The 23,480-nt window shown below is 44.7% G+C and overlaps 1 protein-coding gene across 3 annotated transcripts in view; it reads left to right on the top strand.

Annotated features, from left to right (window-relative positions):
• The first annotated feature begins 693 nt into the window (after positions 1–693).
• The window catches only part of LOC124000464 (calcium/calmodulin-dependent protein kinase kinase 1-like), a 124,882-nt gene continuing 102,095 nt past the window's right edge, over positions 694–23,480 (top strand). For 2 of the 3 annotated variants that reach the window (XM_046306826.1, XM_046306824.1), the window contains exon 1: positions 694–948. The gene's annotated coding sequence lies outside the window, so the exon portion shown is untranslated. Of the gene's footprint in view, positions 949–20,529; positions 20,659–23,480 lie in introns of those variants that run through there. The other variant, XM_046306825.1, reaches the window with a different exon arrangement.

Below are 23,480 nucleotides of genomic sequence, written 5' to 3'. Positions count from 1 at the left end.
GGTGGATGGATTATCTTGACAAAGGATAACATGCTCACTACCAGGGACATAAACAAATTTGTGCACAACATTTGAGAGAAATAACCAGTTTATGTGCATATGAAAAATATTGTATTTCAGTTCATGAAACATGGGACCAGCACTTTACATGTTGCTTTTATATTCTTGTTCAGTGTAGTTTCAGGCGTTTATTTTACGCTTGTTGTGTTAGGTTAATTGCGGAAGAGAGTGTGTGAACAACAATGTACATAAACCCTGGATCTCTAATGCTATGCATTGGACAGTATGATGCACCAATCGGCCATATTGAAACTCCCCAGCAGAAGCAGTCCTCTATTGGAATTAATGGAAGTCTACAGTATTTCAATAAAACATTTTTCAAGGACAAAATGACATGTATTTAAGTATTTTGTTGTTGTAGTGTGGACAGTAACATTAACTTTCTAAAAAGTATACTTTAAGGAAAATGTTTGCATACATTGTTTTATGTTTATCTCACTTAATGTAATTCAAACGTATGAATTATGGTATCTACAATAGAATAATCGTGGCAAAAAAAAATATATTTGAATAAATGCATTTCTTTGCAAGGTGTGGGAGTGCCAAGATGTGGGCGCGGTGGCTTCAAAACCGCGCCCCCTGAGATTCAACTGGTGTATATATAGATCATTGGGTGTGAACGATGGGACAAATTTCAGCGCACAATAAAGGGGACAAGGCGTGTGTTTGGAATGATACGGGCGTGTTTCATGTTGGATTTATAAAAGCGGTTGTCCGACATAAAGTCATTTTCAGTTGTAGCCAATGTTATTTGGCTTTTATGTTAGTGATTGAACGCTGTGTCACTGTCACAATACCGACGGTTCCAGCTGGGACATCAATCTTGTGCTCGAGGGCTCTCCAAAACATATTGGTCCAGGCGTACTGCTTATTCTGGTGATTGTTTCGGTGAGTGAAACTTTTTGAAATACCATTGGACACATTTGTTTACCCCACAATGTCATATGCCTGTCATAGCTTTCCTACTATTGTACGGGCTTAGGGTATGGCCAATTGTGTAGGCTATTGCAGCATTTGGAACAAAAGAACCTGGATTCATGCATTAGGCTACCTACTGTATACCAATGTTCGCATGCACTGTACATGTTGCCTATACTGTAGTCTGTTCTTCACACTTTTATTCTCCCTCTGTCTGAAATGTCAAGACAAGTTTACATGCGGACGAACGTCATGTTACAATGACAATTTGTAACAATTTATTACAATGTAGTAGCGCCTTGACATTCAATTGATGTGTATGTTACGAGCTACGATTATTGCAATAGATAAAGCCATTTGTGCACTCACAATTTTGGCACATCAAGGTAAAATATAATATTCTGAATGCTAAAGCAGCACACTGTCCTTCCCGGTGGCGATTTTAGCATATAAATCTTGGTGGGGCAACAACAAAAAATAAGTGGGAAGCATGCCAGCAAAGCCACTACACAACACGGTGACATAACGGTGACAAACGGTACCCACAGACGGCCTACGTAAAGCTGTCCCAACAGCAGTCCCAACACCTGACTATCAGCGGAGCATTGTCTGGCAGCAAAACAATTAATTTAGCATCATATCCTTTTAAAGAAAACATAGCTAATGTTGCTGACTTGCTTAAACAAATGTGGTTTCTAATGACAATTGAGGTGTACAAGCTATGGCATAAGGGGACGACAAGCGGATAAGAGGCAATATAATATGTGTTTAGCACTTTTCAAATGTACAGCGACAGAATTCAGAACATGGTCCGTTCTTACAGTGTTCTCCCTGTACACCAAGTCAGAACTGCAGGATAAATAAAAGGGGCATATAAGCAAACAATGAAAACTCTTACAATATTCGATGATTACATTTCTCTAAAACAGGTTATAGGCTACATGTGCATCACCATGTCAGAACAGTAGGTGAAATTAAGAGGGGTAAATAGACCAAATTATTAGGGTGAGGTACATGGGCTACTAACATATTACTACATAACATACAGTATTACTTTCTTAGCTACAGTATACATAACTCCCTGGCATATTACATAATTTATGCAGCATCATACAATTCATTTTTGGAGTCACCTTGTTGTGCTGTGCTCACTTGACAGGAAGGTGGCGCGGCAGTCCTTTGTGGGCAATTTGTCATCAAAGTCTGACATTCTCTGGATTTATTGTGCTTTCAAAACAACTGGAAACTCAGAAAAAAAACATGATCCAATCATGATGACGTCATTGATCTTTAGGTCGTAGCTAGAAAACAGCCTGGATTTACAATTCGGAGTTGGATGACCGTTCAAAACGCCTTCTTAGATGGGAACTTCTAATGTAACTCTATGGCAGCACCCAAGGGGCTAGAATTGATTTGCTCTGCCCTTAGACTTGGCAGTGACGTAGTGTCCCCATGAGTGACAGAACACTGAGCCAATCACGGCACAACATTTTTCAGCTGGCTTGCCCCACCACCACAGAAAGCTCTGAGCTAGGCTGAAACACCTGCATTTTGGAGCTGCCTTACTCAATAAAACAAAAAGGAAACCATGCTTACATGTGGCTTTATTAACTTGGTGATATATTTATATATATATTTTTACATTGTTTGCAAACTGATACGTGACACTTATTAATGCCAAAATAACATGCAAAACAGGCAAGCCCCACCCCCAAAAAAGGAATCATGTGTCCTTCCTATGCATTTTCTGTCAATGTCCTAGCCCATTCATATACGCTAACTACCTTAGCGCTTATTGATGATCGTATCTTCTGGCTGGGGGTTTTGTTAAGCGCTCTGATGCTTGCTCTAAACTAGGGGTGTAGGACCTACATTCATATAGTTTATTGACTGTGTCCAGCTCGCTAATAATCACCAAAATGAAAGCTAGACAGTCAGGGAGAATTGAAAATAAATAGTTTTGTAGCAAATTTTGACAGTAAGGAAATATAACCAATTTTCAGTGCGTCCATCCAGACCTCCAGAATGTTGACCTCAGGGCAAAATGAGTTTGACACCCCTGCTCTAAACATTAAAACGCATGGCTTGCAACACGGTTTTGGAAACATAAGGAAAGTATATTTCATATCAGCAAGAAATAATAATAATACTAAAATAATTACAACACAACTTTATAGGTTTAGGGTTCCCACAAGGCCATATTTCCACATTACACGCTTGTTTACAGAAAGCAGTGGACTACCTGTGCTAATTAGCTACAGTATCTGTGTTTCCGAACACCTGTGTGTAAATGGAAAGAAGACGCCTAAAAAAGGTTGTCACTGACAAATACTGTTGGCTGCAACTGTGTTAAAACAGGTTATATTTTGTATAATGTGGTATGGGCCTATTGGGTGATGTCATTATTTGAAGTCAGCAAGTAGTGATTCCTTAATTCACCATGCCAAGTCTCATTGATACAGGCTTTGTCTACAGTGCTACCCAATACTTGCATGTCTTGGTTAGTGAGAAAACACAAGTAAAGCAGTAGTCATTATCCGAGTGGCTGGGCAGGGTATTCATCAGCAAAACAGTAATTTATCACGTTTTTGAGTCTTTGATACAGTCCGTTGTATACTACCCACAATACAACAGCAAAATACATTTCTGGCTATATAATGCTATATAAGGCTGTGCACTAGATTATTAATCAATGAGTCCATAATTGACCAATATACAGGCATTGTTTACTAGTCCTACCCACCACACAACACCACATCAAATCGTAACTACTGTGCTGCTGCTCATTAGGCCTTATTACCAATATGGCCTATGATTGATCTGCCGGGAGAGGAGTGTCTGATACAGCTCATTACATTCACTGTCATCACAGTGTGTGTCTGTCTGTGTGTGTGTTTGTGTCTGATTTGGTTTGTGTTGGCTGAGTGGGAGATGTGAGGTGTAGGCAGCAGAGTCAGTTTGTTAGCTTGCCTTATTCAAATCTCAAATGCACCCTCTAATTTGCATGACATTTTGAATGTATAAGTCTGTTATTAAACTCTCTCTCTTTCTCTCGCTCTCTCAGTATGTAGGATCTTAATTTGAGGCAGTTTGCTACAGCAGGAAAATTATCCTGCAGCAACAGAGAATGTGGATTGTAAAGAATGGCCATTTGTTTATAGGGGTTGATACATTTTTCGTTAGGGCAAATAAAATCTGACATTTTAAAGTGGAAATTACAAACTTTATAAGCTTTTAAACCTCAAATACACTACAAGATTGCATTTCCTGCTGTGCAGCAATAACAGGATGATCACATTTAGTTCTGGCATCTGTAGGCCTCTGTTCTGTATTGGTAGCATACAGTAGCATTGGCCACTGAGATCCTCATTCCCAAATGAAGGGTTTGTGTTCATTGGTGTGTATTTCAGGAAGCTGCAACATGTTTGTTTTAGTGCCTGTGTGTTTGCAACACAAGCATCAATTGTTTCTCTATGTTTATTTACTTCCTGTAGTGCTGAGTGTGTCGATACAATAGGCAGGATTGGTTAAATATTTGTTTTATTTAACCTTTATTTAACTAGGCAAGTCAGTTAAGAACTCATTTTTATTTACAATGACTTCCTACCCCTAACAACGCTGGGCCAGTTGTGCTCCACCCTATGGGACTCCCAATCACGGCTGGTTGTGATACCGCCTGGAATCAAACCAGGGTTTGTAGTGATGCCGCTAGCACTGAGATGCAGTGCCTTAGACCGCTGCGCCACTTGGGAGCCCCCAGGCTGCTGTAGCACTACTTTAACACTGGATGATCACATGTGCAAAGAGCTGCTGAGGGGAAACCATACAGTATCAACAGCTCTCTGGGCCTTTGTGGAAAACAGAGGGAAGGGGGTATAATAATGTGTGTGTGTGGATGACGGTCTTGCTTCCAAAACATCTATTCCCAGTTTTTAATTTTTTAAGTAGATCTGTCCAAACGTTTGACTGGTACTGTAGTTAAAGGCATGTACTGTCTGTCAGATGTATGGTGATATCCCTGCTGTTTAGTGGACAGATCTGTTTAACATGACAGTATTGACCAGAGGATTTGCAGCCAGAGGGGCCAACAGGCTGAGCTCAGACTAGCAACAAACTGCATGACCATGACGGCTACTGTAGGTGGTGGAGGTATTTCCCTCAGGGCTTGTGACATTGACAGAAGGGTTTTTCACTCCCTACGCCCTCTTTTCCTCAGTAGCAACCTCACATCATTGGTTTCAGCCATGATGATGAGTTAGTTTGAGACATGCTTCTCCCATCTGTTTCCTTACCCGTGTCAGAACTGATAGCTTAACAATACTGAATGTTATCCCCTTTTTTCAATTGTTCAAGTGCTCTTGTACTTTTGGGTTTTGTTTTGTGTGCCTTGTTGCTACAAATTATGCTTGTCAATTTGGATTAAAATAAGGATATATTGCAGAGAATTAGGATTGAACAAAGCATATTGAGATAGATGTACTGATATCATCATGAATTTAGTAATATCGAAGGGCACTATTTGGTGTAGCCCTAAGGTAAAATTGAGTCGTTTCATTTTACCGTCCAAAGGGAATGCATACAGCTGACTATACACTTGTATCCCCGTGGACCTGTTGTAACGTCGTTCGTCTGTTGTAAGAAGAGAGTCAGACCGAAATGCAGCGTGTAGGTTACTCATGACTTTAATGAAGATAATCGCGGTACATGAAATAACTGAATAAATACAAAAACAACAAACGGAACGTGAAACCTATTACAGCCTATCTGGTGAACACTACACAGAGACAGGAACAAACACCCACAAAATACACAGCGAAAGTCAGGCTGTCTAAATACGGTTCTCAATCAGAGACAACGACAAGCACCTGACTCTGATTGAGAATCGCCTCAGGCAGCCAAGCCTAACTAGACACACCCCTAATCAGCCGCAATCCCAAATAATACAAACCCCAATACGAATACAACATATAAACCCATGTCACACCCTGGCCTACCCAAACATATACCAAAAACACAAAATACAATGACCAAGGCGTGACAGAACCTCCCCCCTAAGGTGCGGACTCCGGGACGCACCTCAAGAGCATAGGGAGGGTCCGGGTGGGCGTCTGTCCATGGTGGCGGTTCTGGCTCGGGACGTGGACCCCACTCCATAAATGTCCTAGTTCCTCCCCTTCGCGTCCTGGGATAATCCACCTTCTCCGCCGACCATGGCCTAATAGTCCTCACCCTGATCCCCACATAACTGAGGGGCAGCTCGGGACTGAGGGGCAGCTCGGGACTGAGGGGCAGCTCGGGACTGAGGGGCAGCTCGGAACTGAGGGGCAGCTCGGGACTGAGGGGCAGCTCGGGACTGAGGGGCAGCTCGGGACTGAGGGGCAGCTCGGGACTGAGGGGCAGCTCGGGACTGAGGGGCAGCTCGGGACTGAGGGGCAGCTCGGGACTGAGGGGCGTCTCGGGACTGAGGGGCGTCTCGGGACTGAGGGGCGTCTCGGGACAGAGGGGCGTCTCGGGACAGAGGGGCGTCTCTGGACAGAGGGGCGTCTCGGGACAGAAGCAGCCCGGGACTGAGGGGAAGCCTGGTACTGAGGGGAAGCCTGGTACTGAGGGGAAGCCTGGTACTGAGGGGAAGCCTGGTACTGAGAGGAAGCCTGGTACTGAGAGGAAGCCTGGTACTGAGAGGAAGCCCGGTACTGAGAGGAAGCCCGGTACTGAGAGGAAGCCCGGTACTGAGAGGAAGCCCGGTACTGAGAGGAAGCCCAGTACTGAGAGGAAGCCCAGTACTGAGAGGAAGCCCAGTACTGAGAGGAAGCCCAGTACTGAGAGGAAGCCCAGTACTGAGAGGAAGCTCAGGCAGGTAGTAGGCTCTGGTAAATCCTGGCTGGCTGGTGGAACTGGATGATTCAGGTTGTCTGGCCAATCTGGCGGATCTTGGCAGACTGGCACTTCTGGCGGATCCTGGCAGACTGGCACTTCTGGCGGATCCTGGCAGACTGGCACTTCTGGCGGATCCTGGCAGACTGGCGATGCCGGGCCGACTGGCGGCGCTGGGCCGACTGGGAGCACTGGCGGAGCTGGGCCGACTGGGAGCACTGGCGGCGCTGGGCAGACTGGAGACTCCGGCAGCGCAGGAGAGGAGAAAGGCTCTGGCTGCGCTGAACAGGCGAGGCGCACTGGAGGCCTGGTGCATGGTGCTGGAACTGGTGGTACTGGCGCGAGGACACGCACAGGAAGCCTGGTGCGGGGAGCTGCTACCGGAGGACTGGTGTGTAGAAGTGGCTCTGGATAGACCGGACCGTGCAGGCGCACTGGAGCTCTTGAGCACCGAGCCTGCCCAAGCTTACCTGGCTCGATGCCCACTCTAGCCCGGCCCATAGGAAGAGCTGGTATGTGCCGCACCTGGCTCTGCACCCGCACTGGAAATACCGTGCACTCCATAGCATAACACGGTGCCTGCCCGGTCTCTCTAGCCCAACGGTGAGCACAGGGAGTATGCGCAGGTCTCCTACCTGGCATAACTATTCTCCCTTCTAGCCCCCCCCAATACATTTTTTGGGGTGACTTTCCGGTTTCCAACCACGTCGCCGTGCTGCCTCCTCATACCTGCGCCTCTCCGCTTTAGCTGCTTCTATTTCCTCCTTGGGACGGCGATATTCTCCCGGCTGCGCCCAGGGTCCTTTTCCGTCGAATTCCTCCTCCCATGTCCAAATCTCCAAATGGTGCAGCCTTTCCCACTGCAACTGCTCTTCACGATTAACAGGGAGAGTAGGCTCAGGTCTGACTCCTGACTCAGCCACTCTCTCTCTGCGCTTTCCCCCATTACTTTCGGTTTTCACTCTGTATAGCCGTGCTTTCCTTTTCGACTCCATACGTCTATAGCCCTCTTCGCATTGCTGTAGGGAATCCCAGGCGGGCGCCTGCACTCTCTCTGGGTCGGCCGCCACCTGTCGATTTCTTCCCACGTCGTATAATCCATGCCTCTACCGTCCATAACGTCCTCCTTTAGATCCTGCCAGTTCACACGCTGCTCGGTCTGTGAGTGGTGGGTGTTTCTGTAACGTCGTTCGTCTGTTGTAAGAAGAGAGTCAGACCGAAATGCAGCGTGTAGGTTACTCATGACTTTAATGAAGATAATCGCGGTACATGAAATAACTGAATAAATAGAAAAACAACAAACGGAACGTGAAACCTATTACAGCCTATCTGGTGAACACTACACAGAGACAGGAACAAACACCCACAAAATACACAGCGAAAGTCAGGCTGTCTAAATACGGTTCTCAATCAGAGACAACGACAAGCACCTGACTCTGATTGAGAATCGCCTCAGGCAGCCAAGCCTAACTAGACACACCCCTAATCAGCCGCAATCCCAAATAATACAAACCCCAATACGAATACAACATATAAACCCATGTCACACCCTGGCCTACCCAAACATATACCAAAAACACAAAATACAATGACCAAGGCGTAACACCTGTTTGTATATGAAACAATCTCCATTCAAGCTGCAAAGTTGTCGATTTCCTCCATAACTCGATTTAATGGTGAGAAGGCAGAAAAAAACAGGGAAAATATCCGGGACTAGCATTGCTAGGCATTAGCTACTTTAGCATGGTGGTGGAAAATGATGTTTCATAAAGAAAGTACACTTATTTTCCCCCATTTCTTTTCGTCTTCTCGGCATTAAACTGAGTTAAGGAGGAAATCAATACCTTTGCAGCCTGAATGGAAAAGGTTTTATGTACAAAACGGTCCACGGGGGATACGTGTGTATGCATTCCCTTTGGACGGTAAGATGAAACCACTCAATATCGCCATCTGCCATCCTTTGGCCTACGTTTGGTGCAAAGCAGAGATGTAGGCATATGAATTGGGGGGAAATCTATACAGTTACATATTGCAATATTTTGGATAATGTTATATTGTTGACTCTAAATAATATTTTGCTGTACCTGCGCCAAAACGTTTCATCCTATATCTTGTTCTCCATCTTCTTTTTAAATAGGTAGCCAACATGTTTTCAGCACTTTTATTTCCATGACTGATCAAAAATCAGTTACACATACTCTCTGTCATCTCTCTGCAGCAGACATACTGTGAGCAATATGTTTGGAACATCAAATCACAATTAAATCAAACAGATTGTTTCCCATTTTAAATTACATCTATCCAGCCAAACTGTCCAGCTGAACTGTCTCTGCTTCCCAAGTGGCACCCTATTCTTTATATATTGCTTTACATTTGGTCAAAGTAGTGTACTATAAAAGGGAAAAGGGTGCCATTTGGGACTCACCCAGACTTTCCTAGGGTGACCTACCCTTTATGTTTGATTGAAAGGCCCAGTGCAGCGTTGCAATACCCAAATAGCCTTTTAAAATCCATATTGGATTTTAGCACTTTATGTACCTAGTCTTTCATGTTGCTTGATGTTCATAGCAAAACGCGGCCATGTTTCAATAACAGACATAGCCAGGATTCCTGGAAGTAAAGGTGTGTTTATGTAGCAACAACAGAGCAACTGCTTGGAGTGATATGTTTTGTGTTTCTGCCTGTCTATCTGTCGTATAAGGTGAACGACCTACCCACAAAGTCAACTTCATCACAGTATACTGTATAAACTACTCAGGCTTTTGGAAAAGGTATTTGAAATATATTCAGTTACGGTACATTTACACACAAATAATAGTTACTTGTTTGATTATGTCCAATTTGTGTGTGTGTGCATGCATGTTTGTGTGTCTGGCTGCCTGCATGTGTATAAATGTGTAATTAAGGCACTGTAACAAACAGGCCAGGGCGATGCCAGCCCAGTACAGCAAGAGTGTCAGAGAGCAAACTAATGAATTTACTCAATAAGCTCTACCCCCTGATGGTCTCCTAGAATGTGTCACAAATGGCACCCTATTCCCTACATAGTACCCTATAGACTCTGATCAAAGTTTGGTCACTCACCCCCTCTCTCCTGTGTATGTGTCTGTGAGTCTGTATATTTAATGTCATTGTATTCCTGTGTATGTGTTATCTGTATGGTTAGTATTTCTGTTTAAGCCCTGTGTGTGGTGTTCTGGGAGCCTCTTTAAAAGCTCTGATCTGATCAGCCTGTGTTCCAGTCTGTTTCCCACAGAGCCTCCCCCCTTGTGCACCAGCGCTCTGGCCCCAGCTCTCGCTCTCTGTGCCCATAGATTATGCGTGTGCGTGTGTGATGTGCACGTGTGTAACCTGCTTCCCGGTCCGTTTCAGGTAAATAGAGTATTTATTAGTTTACACCTCCCCCCAAACACAAAATAAATAAATATTTTGATAATATTTTTTGGTGTGGCAGCAACGATTTAGCAGCAGCGGCCCGGTACTGCTAAATTAGTATAGGGGGAACAGAGTGTGGTTGTTGCAAGAACAATTTAAAGGGAAGGAAGTTCAACTTTGGAACATACTACTATTTCTCTGTTTGTTTGACTGGTTGTTCTCTGAGTGCCATGCCCTTTTATTTCTCTGAAACATTATCTGCCCTTGGAACCACTTAAACTGATAAAGATAGCACTTTAAAACCCCAACACTCAACTTAATTTGTGTCAATGTTTGCAGGGCATTTGTCAAACAGACCCTGACATAATAAGCACTGTTCTGCTCCTTTTATTGGTCCGATAGTGTTTGCCCAATGTTAGGAGGAGACAAGCGTTGGTTGCCTGCTAATGATTGGGACTAGGGAGAACTACAAACACACTTCTGAAGTGTTGCCCAGAACAGGTTAAGTGATAGGCAGACGCCAATGAGCACAAGACAATTCCCTGAAGGATACTGTCACACCCTGATCGGTTTCACCTGTCCTTGTGATTGTCTCTACCCACTCCAGGTGTCGCTTGTTTTCTCTAGTGTATTTATCCCTGTGTTTCCTGACTCTCTGTGCCAGTTCGTCTTGTATGTCCAAGTCAACCGGCATGTTTTTCCCATGCGCCTGTCATTTTCATTCCCTTTTTGCTAATCCTCCCGGTTTTGACCTCGAGCCCGCCTACCACTCTGTACCTCTTGGACTCTGAACTGGTTTTGACCTTTTGCCTGTCCATGACCATTCTCTTTCCTACCCCTTTTTGGATCAATAAACATCTAGGACTCCAACCATCTGCCTCCTATGTCTGCATCTGGGTCACACCTTGTGCCCTGATAGATACAACTTAATAAAGACCCACAAGTGTCCTTCTGAAGTATGAGACTGTTCAGTTCAGGCTTTCACTTAAATGTTCTTCTGACACTCATTTCTAATGCATGAACGTTCACAAAGCACCAACAAGTTATCCTCTCCTAAGTGCCCTCCATTATGTGTCCTCAGCAGGGTCACCACGTCCAATTTGTTGTTTTCCCATGACAGGTAAGGTGAGGTAAGCAGGCTGAGGTAACAGATGGCTGTTCTCGACCTGTGTTTAGTCTCTGGTCCTTTGAACAATCTAGGCCAGGCTCTATCTGTATTACTTTAAAATCCATACTCTCCTTGTCTCCCCTTCATCTGTACTGATTGAAAAAGACTTGACAGTTGAAAGCAATATAGCAGATGTTTCCCATTAGAGTGGTTGGTCAGTCCTTTCAGATTAGTCAAATGAAGGAGAGGAGCTGAGGAAAGGAAAGGAAATGACAGACTTCTTAGACATCTGAAAAAAGCCTAGAATCTGTCACTCAAGAAGAGCATGTCTCTGAGAACTGTCTGGCCCACAAACCCCATGGCTCACAACATAGACTTTTGGCTCACACTCCCTCTATGTCTCTGTCATTGGAATGTGTCTGTCGCTGTGGCCCCTTGTGGTTTTCATCACTGCACAAGCACAGAGAGATTCCAAGGCTTTTCAGGAGTGTTTATAAACCAACTCTCTTAAGTTTCATGGTAGCGACTTATCCCGGGCTTACCAATAAAAGCCAGGATGTCGTAGATCTTGGTAGAGGTGCATGGACGAGATTGGATCATGTTAATTATTAGATGTTTTTACACTTTTTAATTCACATCAAAGCTCTTTACCAATTAAACTACACTGAACAAAAATATAAACATTGTACAGTGCATTTGGAAAATATTCAGACCCCTTGACTTTTTCTACATTTTATTACATTACAGCCATCTAAAATGAAAAAAATCTATTAAAAAAAATCAGCAATCTACACACTACCCCATAATGACAAAGCAAAAACAGTTTTTTTGAAATGTTTGCAAATTTATAAAAAAATGAAAACATACCTAATTTACATAAGTATTCAGGCCCTTTGCTATGAGACTCGAAATTGAGCTCAGTTGCATCCTGTTTCCATTGATCATTCTTGAGATGTTTCTACAACTTGTTTGGAGTCCACCTGTGGTAAATTCAATTTATTGGGCATGATTTGGAAAGGCACACACCTGTCTATATAAAGTCCCACAGTTGCATGTCAGAGCAAAAACCAAGCCATTTGGTCGAAGGAATTGTCCGTAGAGCTCAGAGACAGGATTTTGTAGAGGCACAGATCTGGGGAAGGGTACCAAAATATTTCTCTAGCATTGAAAGTCTCCAGGAACACAGTTGCCTCCATAATTCTTAAATGGAAGAAGTTTGGAACCATTAAGAGTCTTCCTAGCAATCGGGGGAGAAGTGCCAATGTCAGGGAGGTGACCAAGAACCCCATGGTTACTCTGACAGAGCTCCACAGTTCCTCTGTGGTAGAACCTTCCAGAAGAACAACCATCTCTGCAGCACTCCACCAATCAGGCCTTTGTGATAGAGTGGCCAGAGGGAAGCCACTCCTCAGTAAAAGGCACATGACAGCCCACTTGGAGTTTGCCAAAAGGCATCTAAAATACTCTCAGATCATGAGAAACAATATTCTCTCGTCTGATGAAACCAAGATTGAACTCTTTGGCCTGAATGCCAAGCGTCACGTCTGGAGGAAACCTGGCACCATCCCTATGGTAAAGCATGGTGGTGACGTTTTTCAGTGGCAGGGACTGGGAGACTAGTCAGGATCGAGGGAAAGATGAACGGAGCAAAGTATAGAGAGATCCTTGCTGAAAACCTTTTCCAGAGGGCTCAGGACCTCAGACTGGCACTCAGGTTCACCTTCCTACAGGGCAATGACCCTAAGCACACAGCCAAGACAACGCAGGAGTGGCTTCGGGACAAGTCTCTGAAGGTCCTTGAGTGGCCCAGCCAGAGCCTGGACTTGAACCCCATCGAACATCTCTGGAGAGACCTGAAAATAGCTGTGCAGCGACGTTCCCCGTTCCAACCTGAAAGAGCTTGAGAGAATCTGCAGAGAAGAATGGGAGAAACTCCCCAAATACAGGTGTGCTGAGCTTGCAGCGTCACACCCAAGAAGACTCAAGGCTGTAATCACTACCAAAGGTGCTTCAACCAAGTACTGAGTAAATAATAATCATTATGAATAATTATGTAAATGTCATATGAATAATTATGTAAATGTCATATTTCAGTTTCTAAAATCCAGTTTTTGCTTTGTCATTATGGGGTATTGTGTGTAGATTGATTGAGAGGAACAAAATGTGGAAAAAGTCAACGGGTCTGAATACTTTCTGAATGCAATGTATGCAGCAATTTCAAAGATGTTACTGAAATAATTTATTTTATTTTATTTTATTTCACAACTGAGAATTTAGATATGCATCTGTTGATCACAGATACCTTTTAAAAAAAAGCAGGGTTGTGGATCAGAAAACCAGTCTGTATCTGGTGTGACCACCATTTGCCTGCCTCATGCAGTGTGACACATCTCCTTTGTATAGAGTTGATCAGGCGGTTGATTGTTGCCTGTGGTATTACTCCTCTTTAATGGCTGTGTGAAGTTGCTGGATATTGGCAGGACCTGGAACACGCTGTTGTACACGTCAATCCAGAGCATCCCAAACAATGGGTGACATGTTTGGGCCTCAGGATCTTGTGACGATATCTCTGTGCATATAAATTGCCATCGATAAAATGGTATTGTGTTCATTGTCCATAGCTTATGCCTGCCCATAACATAACCATGGGGTACTCTGTTGACAAAGTTGACACCAGCAAACCACTCACCCACATGACGCCAGACACACTGTCTGCCATCTGCCCGGTACATTTGAAACCTGGATACATCCGTGAAGTTCACACTTCGCCAGCGTGCCAGTGGCCTTCGAATTTGAGCATTTGCTGACTGAAGTCAGTTACGACGCCAAACTTTAGTCAGGTTAAGACCATGTTGAGGACGACGAGCATGCAGGTGAGCTTTACCAAGACGGTTTCTGACAGTTTGTGCAGAAAGTCTTTGGTTGTGGAAACACACAGTTACGTCAGCTGTCCGGGTGGCTGGTCTCAGACGATCCCACTTGTGAAAAAAATGAATATGGAGGTTCTAGGCTTGCGTGGTTATGAGTGGTCTGCGGCTGTGTGGCCTGTTGGTCGTACTGCCAAATTCTCTAAAACAACATTTGAAGCGTTTTATGGTAGCATTAAATTCTATGGCAACAGCTCTGGTGGACATTCCTGCAGTATGCATGCTAATTGCACACTCCCTGAACTTGAGACATCTGTGGAATTGTGTTGTGTGACAAAACTACACATTTTAGAGTGGCCTTTTATTATCCCAGCACAAGCTGCACCTGTGTAATGATCATGCTGTTAATCCGCTTCTTGATATGCCACACCTGTCAGGTGGATGGGTTCTTTTGGCAAAGGAGAAATGCTCATTAACAGAGATGTAAACAAATTTTTGCACAAACTTTGCAGAAAACTTTTTTGTTCGTATGGACATTTTCTGGGATATTTGATTTCAGCTCATGAAACATGGGACCAACACTTTACATGTTACGTTCATATTTTTGTTCAGTGTAACTACAACATAATTTTTGCAAAGCCCCTGCTTTGAGTCCCCATGGTAACCAAGATTTCTGTAATGTACCACAAAACTCTACAGATGTGCTCACAGTCTGTCGTGTGGATGCATACTTGTTTTTGGGTTGGGTGTTTAGGCACGGCTGCACGGCTGGTGGAGGCTGTCTGTCTGTATGTAGGTGTGTGCGTGCGTGTGTGCTAGTGAGCTGGAGGGAGAGATTGAGTTCCGCTCTATCCATTACTTACATCCCTCCATCCCTCTGCTTTGGAGTCATAAAGTATGTGTGTAAACCCTGCAGTGGCATGGCAGGATTGCAGGCAGTCTAACAGTGCTTCCAGAGTGCTGTTGAGGGAGCGGTAAGCTGTTATTGATGACTGGGCTCATGTGTTTGTCATTTCAACGAGTGGAGTGCTGGGAGACATTGGAGCCTGAAGGAGAGGAGGGTAGAACAGGGCGAGCGGGGAGGGCCACACCTTGTTCTCTCTCTGACTGGCATTAACTATCATTAAGGCCCAGAGTTTTTCCTATAAAGAGTTACTCCTGGGCCAGAGTTACGCATGAATCAAGCAGTTCATTTCTTCTATTTGGCCATTAGAAATGGACTGGGCTGACTCGTCAGATAACCAATTAATAAATAGGCCATAGGAGTGAATAATTACAATTTAGCAGATTAACACTGGAGTGATAAATGATCAGATGAACATGTGCAGGTAGAGATACTGGTGTGCAAAAGAGCAGAAAAGTAAATAAAATAAAAACAGTATGGGGTGAGGTAGGTAAATTGGGTGGGCTATATACCGATGGACTCTGTACAGCTGCAGCGATCGTTTAGCTGCTCAGATAGCAGATGTTTAAAGTTGGTGACGGAGATAAGTCTCCAACTTCAGATTTGTGCAATTCGTTCCAGTCGCAGGCAGCAGAGAACTGGAAGGAAAGGCGGCCAAATTAGGTTTTGGCTTTAGGGATTATCAGTGAAATACACCTGCTGGAGCGCGTGCTACAGGTGGGTGTTGCCATCGTGTCCAGTGAATTGAGGTAAGGCGGAGCTTTACCTAGCATAGACATGTAGATGACCTGGAGCCAGTGGGTCTGGCGATGAACATGTAGCGAGGGCCAGCTGACTAGAGCATACAGGTCGCAGTGGTGGGTGGTATAAGGTGCTTTAGTAACAAAACGGATGGCACTGTGATAAACTGCATCCAGTTTGCTGAGTAGGGTATTGGAAGCTATTTTATGGATGACATCGCCAAAGTCGAGGATCAGTAGGATAGTCAGTTTTACTAGGGTAAGTTTTGGGGCGTGAGTGAAGGAGGCTTTGTTGCGAAATAGAAAGCCGACTCCAGATTTGATTTTGGATTGGAGATGTTTGATATGAGTCTGGAAGGAGAGTTTGCAGTCTAGCCAGACACCTAGGGACTTATAGATGTCCACATATTCTAGGTCAGAACCATCCAGGGTGGTGATGCTAGTCGGGCGTGTAGGTGCAGGCAGCGAACGATTGAAAAGCATGCATTTGGTTTTACTAGCGTTTAAGAGCAGTTGGAGGACACGGAAGGAGTGTTGTATGGAATTGACGCTCGTTTGGAGCACAGTTTCCAAGGAAGGGCCAGAATTATACAGAATGGTGTCGTCTGCGTAGAGGTGGATCAGGGAATCTCCCCCAGCAAGAGCAACATCATTGATATATACAGAGAAAAGAGTTGAGAATTGAACCCTGTGGTACCCCCATAGAGACTGCCAGAGGACCGGACAATTAGTAAAGATTGAAAAAGTAAGGGGCCAAGACAGCTGCCTGGGGGAATTCCTGATTCTAACTGGATTATGTTGGAGAGGATTCCATTAAAGAACACCCTCTGTCTTCTGTTAAACAGGTATCTCTTTATCCACAATATAGCAGGTGATGTAAAGCCATAACACATTTTCCAGCAGTAGACTATGATTGATAATGTGAAAAGCCAGGCTGAAGTCGAACAAAACAGCGCCCACAATCTTTTTATCATCAATTTCTCTCAGCCAATCATCAGTTATTTGTGTAAGTGCCGTGCTTGTTGATTTTTCTTCCCTATAAGTCTAGTCAATTTATTTACAGTAAAATAGCATTGTATATGGTCAAACACAATTTTCAACCAAAAGTGTATTAAGGGTTAGTAACAGCTATTTGAGCCAGTAAAGGGGGTTTTACTATTCTTGGGTAGCGGAATGACTTTTGCCTCCCTCCAGGCCTGTCGGCACACACTTTATAGTAGGCTTAGATTGAAGATATGGCAAATAGGAGTTTTTAATTTTTTATTTCACCTTTATTTAACCAGGTAGGCTAGTTGAGAACAAGTTCTCATTTACAACTGCAACCTGGCCAAGATAAAGCAAAGCAGTGCGACACAAACAACACCACAAGGAATCTGTACAGCCATATATCCAATATAGTTTATAAAATGAATTGAGGCATTGAACAAATTTCAAATAAGACCGCTAGATGCTAACAAACTCTAACAAATTCTAACAAACTAATACAACGTTGCTATAGCCTACACAATTCCACAGATTATTTTACCAGACTCACAACATTTTCCTTTCTTTCTGTGCCACCAAACGTTTGCAAATGTTTGCATACTACTACTATTAAAGTGAACAGGTTTAAACTACTAATGGAACATTTATGGAACAGTGTTAACTCATTTTGGTAGCCATCTAGATGTCACCGTGAAACGGTCAACTCAATGGGGAGAGCATGAAAGGCAACAGCACCAGAACACATTTCCTCCTTAGCTGTTACAACCCTGTGTGATTCGGTTCACTCCGCTGTCAAGTGAGCAACATACGTCATTATTTTGCAGGCCAGGAGTGTCTGTATAGCCTCTCCCCGCTAACTATTTGTTTAATTTGAACAACATTGTTCCGTAATGTTACACCTTCTACTTTACTAGTAGTATGCAAATGTTTGGTGGCACAGAAAGACCCTCAGATTCCCTTGATTGATACAGTATGTTTCCCTACTGAAGAATCCACAACCAGCCGGCCTCAACAAACCCCACAAGCAGTCAACCAGTCTCTACAGGCAGTCAGACAGTTTCTCAGTCTTTCAGTCAACCAGTTGGTCAGGCAGGCAGACAGGATAAGCTGGTGCTAGTCTCTATCCAGAGCAGGCTCATTATCCATCATGGTTGGCCTTGGACAGGCTTGCTTGGTTCACACCATTGATTGACATCTGACAGGCAGCCTGGCTAGCCTAGTGCTAACAGGGATGACGCAGGATGAAGCATTATGGGGCATTGTGATACATGGCTATCCTAGACTTAACAGAGATGACACTGCATGGTGGGGCATTGCGATAGCTGACTAGCCTAGCCCTAACAGGGATGATGGAGGATGGAACATGATGGGGCATTGTGATAGCTGGCTAGCCTAGCCCTAACAGGGATGATGGAGGATGGAACATGATGGGGCATTGTGATAGCTGGCTAGCCTAGCCCTAACAGGGATGACACAGGATGAAGCATTATGGGGCATTGTGATACATGGCTATCCTAAACTAACAGAGATGACACTGCATGGTGGGGCATTGCGATAGCTGGCTAGCCTAGCCCTAACAGAGATGATGGAGGATGGAACATGATGGGGCATTGTGATAGCTGGCTAGCCTAGCCCTAACAGGGATGACACAGGATGGAGCATGGTGGGGCATTGACTTGGCTAGCCAAGCCCTAGTCTCGTGTAGCCATATCTCAAAATCACATTGTTGTCACGCTGGTCCTTTGGAGCTCTGGAGAATTTTGTATTAGCTGAAATGTCTAGAATAGTCTGCTGGCTTCTAGCGACTACATTTTTATTGGATGTTACCTTTCAAGAACCCTCCTCCACATGCAGAAGACTGTAAGTGCTTTGGATAAAAGCGTCTGCTAAATGGCATATATTATTATTATATATATTACTTTTCAAGAACCCTCCTCCACATGCAGAAGGGGTGCTGCGTCACATGTTATGTTCGTCACTATTTTCTGACCAATCGAGTCAAAGGCATTACAACTTCTCTGCTTGAAAACTACCCGTAGGCTATGGTAAAAGTTGAGTTTATCAAGTGTAGCCGACAGCCAGCAATTGATTGAAATTAAGTCACCACAAACACTGCATATATCAACTTATTAACATGAATATATTATATTAATCCGCCCAAGCAAGGCATTTGATTTGTTTGATGTGTTGCAAGGCGTCATTGATTTACACCAGGCTACTTCCTGCTATTGACTTCACCAGGCTTTCAAATAGGGAAGCCTGGTTCTCAATGAGGCTAGCCTAGCCCTCATAGGGATGAGAGAGGATGGTGCTCAGCAATAGCAGGGCATTATGCCACTGGGAAGGATTTAGACAGTACAAAGGATCGGTCCCTGGAAGACTAACAAAGATAGTGATTCTGCTTTGTGGATGACTAAGTCTTCACATTTTCAGTTTAGAGGATTCTTGCCACATGTTTAACTAACAGATACTTGCTGTTTAGGTCTATTCCTGTCGTGTAGATAAGAGATTGGATGTGTGCAGTCAGTGTAGCGCCTCTGGGTTTTTTTCCTGGCTTGGCTGGTACCTTATATAAAACCCACTGGGTCTCCCACTGCACCATAGCTGGGTTTCCTAGACATAGTTCCCCCCTTACTATCCTTATGTAGCATCCATCATGAGAATGCAGTTTTATAAGTGTACACTCAGGCATGGAACTTCCACACCCACCTGCCGAGAGAGAAGCCTGATGACATACTCAGATTCCCACTGCCCCGAGGGTACAGTGGTAAGATTACGTCCTACTAATCTCTTTCTGAACTCTCCACCGCTGGGCTAACTACCTAGCCCATATTAAAAATAGACACACAACCAACCAGTGGCATGCTGAGGTCATGGATGGGCTTAATTCAATGCAGGGCGGCAGGTAACCTAGCGGTTTAGAGCAATGGGCAAGTAACAGAAAGGTTGCTGGTTCGAATCCCCAAGGCGACTAGGTGAGGAATCTGTCTGTGACCTTGAGCAAGGAAAGCACTTAAACCTAATTATTCCTGTTAGTCGCTCTGGATAAGAGTGTCTGCTAAATTATTCAAATGTAAAATGGGCTCCAGTTTTTCACATCTGCCAGTGTGAGGGATACAGGGCTGCACTCGAGGGAGGACTTTCGGATGTTGGTTACACCAGGGAATTATCCTGAACTTCACTCTTGCCTCTGTCTCGAGGGCCCAAAGTGGGGTGCCTTGTTTCTCTGAGACCCCGAGGCCTGGAACTTTGGCTTTGCCTGAGAGACCAGCCATGCAGAGGCTCCAGTCTCAGCCCATCTGAGAGTGTGAGTAGTAGGAGAGAACAGCAACACTTCTCCTTTTCCTCCTCCTTCAAACCTCTGTATCCTCCTCTGTAATCCTGATTTAGCAGCCCTGGTCCTGGGTCGGGTTAGGGGGGTGAGTGTTAGCCCTGGATTTGGCTGGGATTGTCTGGCTCTATTTCTGTCCATTGAGATTGACAGTCTGCTGATGTCTCGATGTGTGTACTCATACACTGTGTGTGCAAGCTGTTTGGCAACGCCTGGGTTTTCTAAGTGGGAACGGCTGCATTTTGTACTGTGGTCACCTTCAAGTGTACAGGGAGGGATCTCTGACAGATTTATTGCTAAGGCTAGCTGTAGTGGTGTGGCGAACTGTAACGAGCTAATCCAGCTTCAAAGCTAATGATTTAATTAAAGAGTGCCTGATATGTAGGCTCTGATGGTTGTTGGCACAGGGGAAAGAGACTGATTGGAACTATAGCCTAGTCAACCACACTCAGTCAATGGGTCAATAGCTGGAAAGTATAGTAGGCTATACTTAGAAGGTAAGTACAGAACCCTATTAATAACCTGTTTATAAGCCTTTTATAAACCTTGCTATTAATACTGTAGCTAATATATGGTCATCTTGTTCCCATTAGCACCTAAGCTGCCAGAGGTATGTCCTGGTCATTAGATGCAGTAATCCACCCTCCCCGGAGTGTCTCATTGTCTGTCACTGATCATCATAGTGCTATCACAGACAGTCATCAGCAGAAAGACAAAGAGCTAGTCTCTCTTTCTCTAGGTATGCTTCACAGGGCACAGATAAGTCCCATGCTGAACTGTTTTGTTTGGAGGAGATTCAGTTCAGTCACTCAAAGGGGATGAGGTTCTTAAAAAGACTGCAGGTTTTTACTTCAGACAGTGGCATGGCACCACAGGCGGCCAACTGTTCAGCTCCTGTAGATACAGTGGGGTCTGAAATGATTGACACCCTTGATAAAGTTGAGCAAAAATTGGGAAATTATATTATTTTATACGAATGCTCAAGAGAACACAATTTTGTTTAACACCCTGAGGTTGGAAAACACATTGGGAGTGAGCTTAGCGAATTTCTACGCAAAACCCAAGACTAGTGTGCGTGGCCAAAGAGCTCTATTTTCTTGTCATCTGACCATAGTACCGGCTCCAATCCACGTACCAATGCCGTTTAACAAACTCCAGGAATTTATATTAGTCGTGGGTTTTGCGTCGAAAGAAAGATGCATGACCAGAAAATGACCACATACCTACTGTAAAATATCAAATCAAATCAAATTGTATTTGTCACATACACATGGTTAGCAGATGTTAATGCGAGTGTAGCGAAATGCTTGTGCTTCTAGTTCCGACAATGCAGTAATAACCAACAAGTAATCTAACTAACAATTCCTAAACTACTGTCTTATACACAGTGTAAGGGGATAAAGAATATGTACATAAGGATATATGAATGAGTGATGGTACAGAGCAGCGTAGGCAAGATACAGTAGATGGTATCGAGTACAGTATATACATATAAGATGAGTATGTAAACAAAGTGGCATAGTTAAAGTGGCTAGTGATACATGTATTACATAAGGATGCAGTCGATGATATAGAGTACAGTATATACTTATGCATATGAGATGAATAATGTAGGGTAAGTAACATTATATAAGGTAGCATTGTTTAAAGTGGCTAGTGATATATTTACATCATTCCCATCAATTCCCATTATTAAAGTGGCTGGAGTGTTGGCAGCGGCCACTCAATGATAGTGGTGGCTGTTTAACAGTCTGATGGCCTTGAGATAGAAGCTGTTTTTCAGTCTCTCGGTCCCAGCTTTGATGCACCTGTACTGACCTCGCCTTCTGGATGATAGCGGGGTGAACAGGCAGTGGCTCGGGTGGTTGTTGTCCTTGATGATCATTATGGCCTTCCTGTAACATCGGGTGGTGTACGTGTCCTGGAGGGCAGGTAGTTTGCCCCCGGTGATGCGTTGTGCAGACCTCACTACCCTCTGGAGAGCCTTACGGTTGAGGGCGGAGCAGTTGCCGTACCAGGCGGTGATACAGCCCGCCAGGATGCTCTCGATTGTGCATCTGTAGAAGTTTGTGAGTGCATTTGGTGACAAGCCGAATTTCTTCAGCCTCCTGAGGTTGAAGAGACGCTGCTGCGCCTTCTTCACGATGCTGTCTGTGTGAGTGGACCAATTCAGTTTGTCTGTGATGTGTATGCCGAGGAACTTAACTTGCTACCCTCTCCACTACTGTTCCATCGATGTGGATAGGGGGGTGTTCCCTCTGCTGTTTCCTGAAGTCCACAATCATCTCCTTAGTTTTGTTGACATTGAGTGTGAGGTTATTTTCCTGACACCACACTCCGAGGGCCCTCACCTCCTCCCTGTAGGCCATCTCGTCGTTGTTGGTAATCAAGCCTACCACTGTTGTGTCGTCCGCAAACTTGATGATTGAGTTGGAGGCGTGCGTGGCCACGCAGTCGTGGGTGAACAGGGAGTACAGTAGAGGGCTCAGAACGCACCCTTGTGGGGACCCAGTGGGTTTCAGCGGCGTGGAGATGTTGTTACCTACCCTCACCACCTGGGGGCGGCCCGTCAAGAAGTCCAGTACCCAGTTGCACAGGGCGGGGTCGAGACCCAGGGTCTCGAGCTTGATGACGAGCTTGGAGGGTACTATGGTGTTGAATGCCGAGCTGTAGTCGATGAACAGCATTCTCAGATAGGTATTCCTCTTGTCCAGATGGGTTAGGGCAGTGTGCAGTGTGGTTGAGATTGCATCGTCTGTGGACCTATTTGGGCGGTAAGCAAATTGGAGTGGGTCTAGGGTGTCAGGTAGGGTGGAGGTGATATGGTCCTTGACTAGTCTCTCAAAGCACTTCATGATGACGGAAGTGAGTGCTACGGGGGCTGTAGTCGTTTAGCTCAGTTACCTTAGCTTTCTTGGGAACAGGAACAATGGTGGCCCTCTTGAAGCATGTGGGAACAGCAGACTGATATAGGGATTGATTGAATATGTCCGTAAACACACTGGCCAGCTGGTCTGCGCATGCTTTGAGGGCGCAGCTGGGGATGCCGTCTGGGCCTGCAGCCTTGCGAAGGTTAACACGTTTAAATGTCTTACTCACCTCGGCTGCAGTGAAGGAGAGACCGCATGTTTTCGTTGCAGGCCGTGTCAGTGGCACTGTATTGTCCTCAAAGCGGGCAAAAAAGTTATTTAGTCTGCCTGGGAGCAAGACATCCTGGTCCGTGACTGGACTGTATTTCTTCCTGTAGTCCGTGATTGACTGTAGACCCTGCCACATGCTTCTTGTGTCTGAGCCGTTGAATTGAGATTCTACTTTGTCT

Source organism: Oncorhynchus gorbuscha, linkage group LG16 (genome assembly GCF_021184085.1).
Source record: "Oncorhynchus gorbuscha isolate QuinsamMale2020 ecotype Even-year linkage group LG16, OgorEven_v1.0, whole genome shotgun sequence".
Classification (NCBI taxonomy): domain Eukaryota; kingdom Metazoa; phylum Chordata; class Actinopteri; order Salmoniformes; family Salmonidae; genus Oncorhynchus; species Oncorhynchus gorbuscha.
Note: the sequence above shows the minus strand (reverse complement) of the source record. Positions and strands in the feature narration are given on the sequence as shown.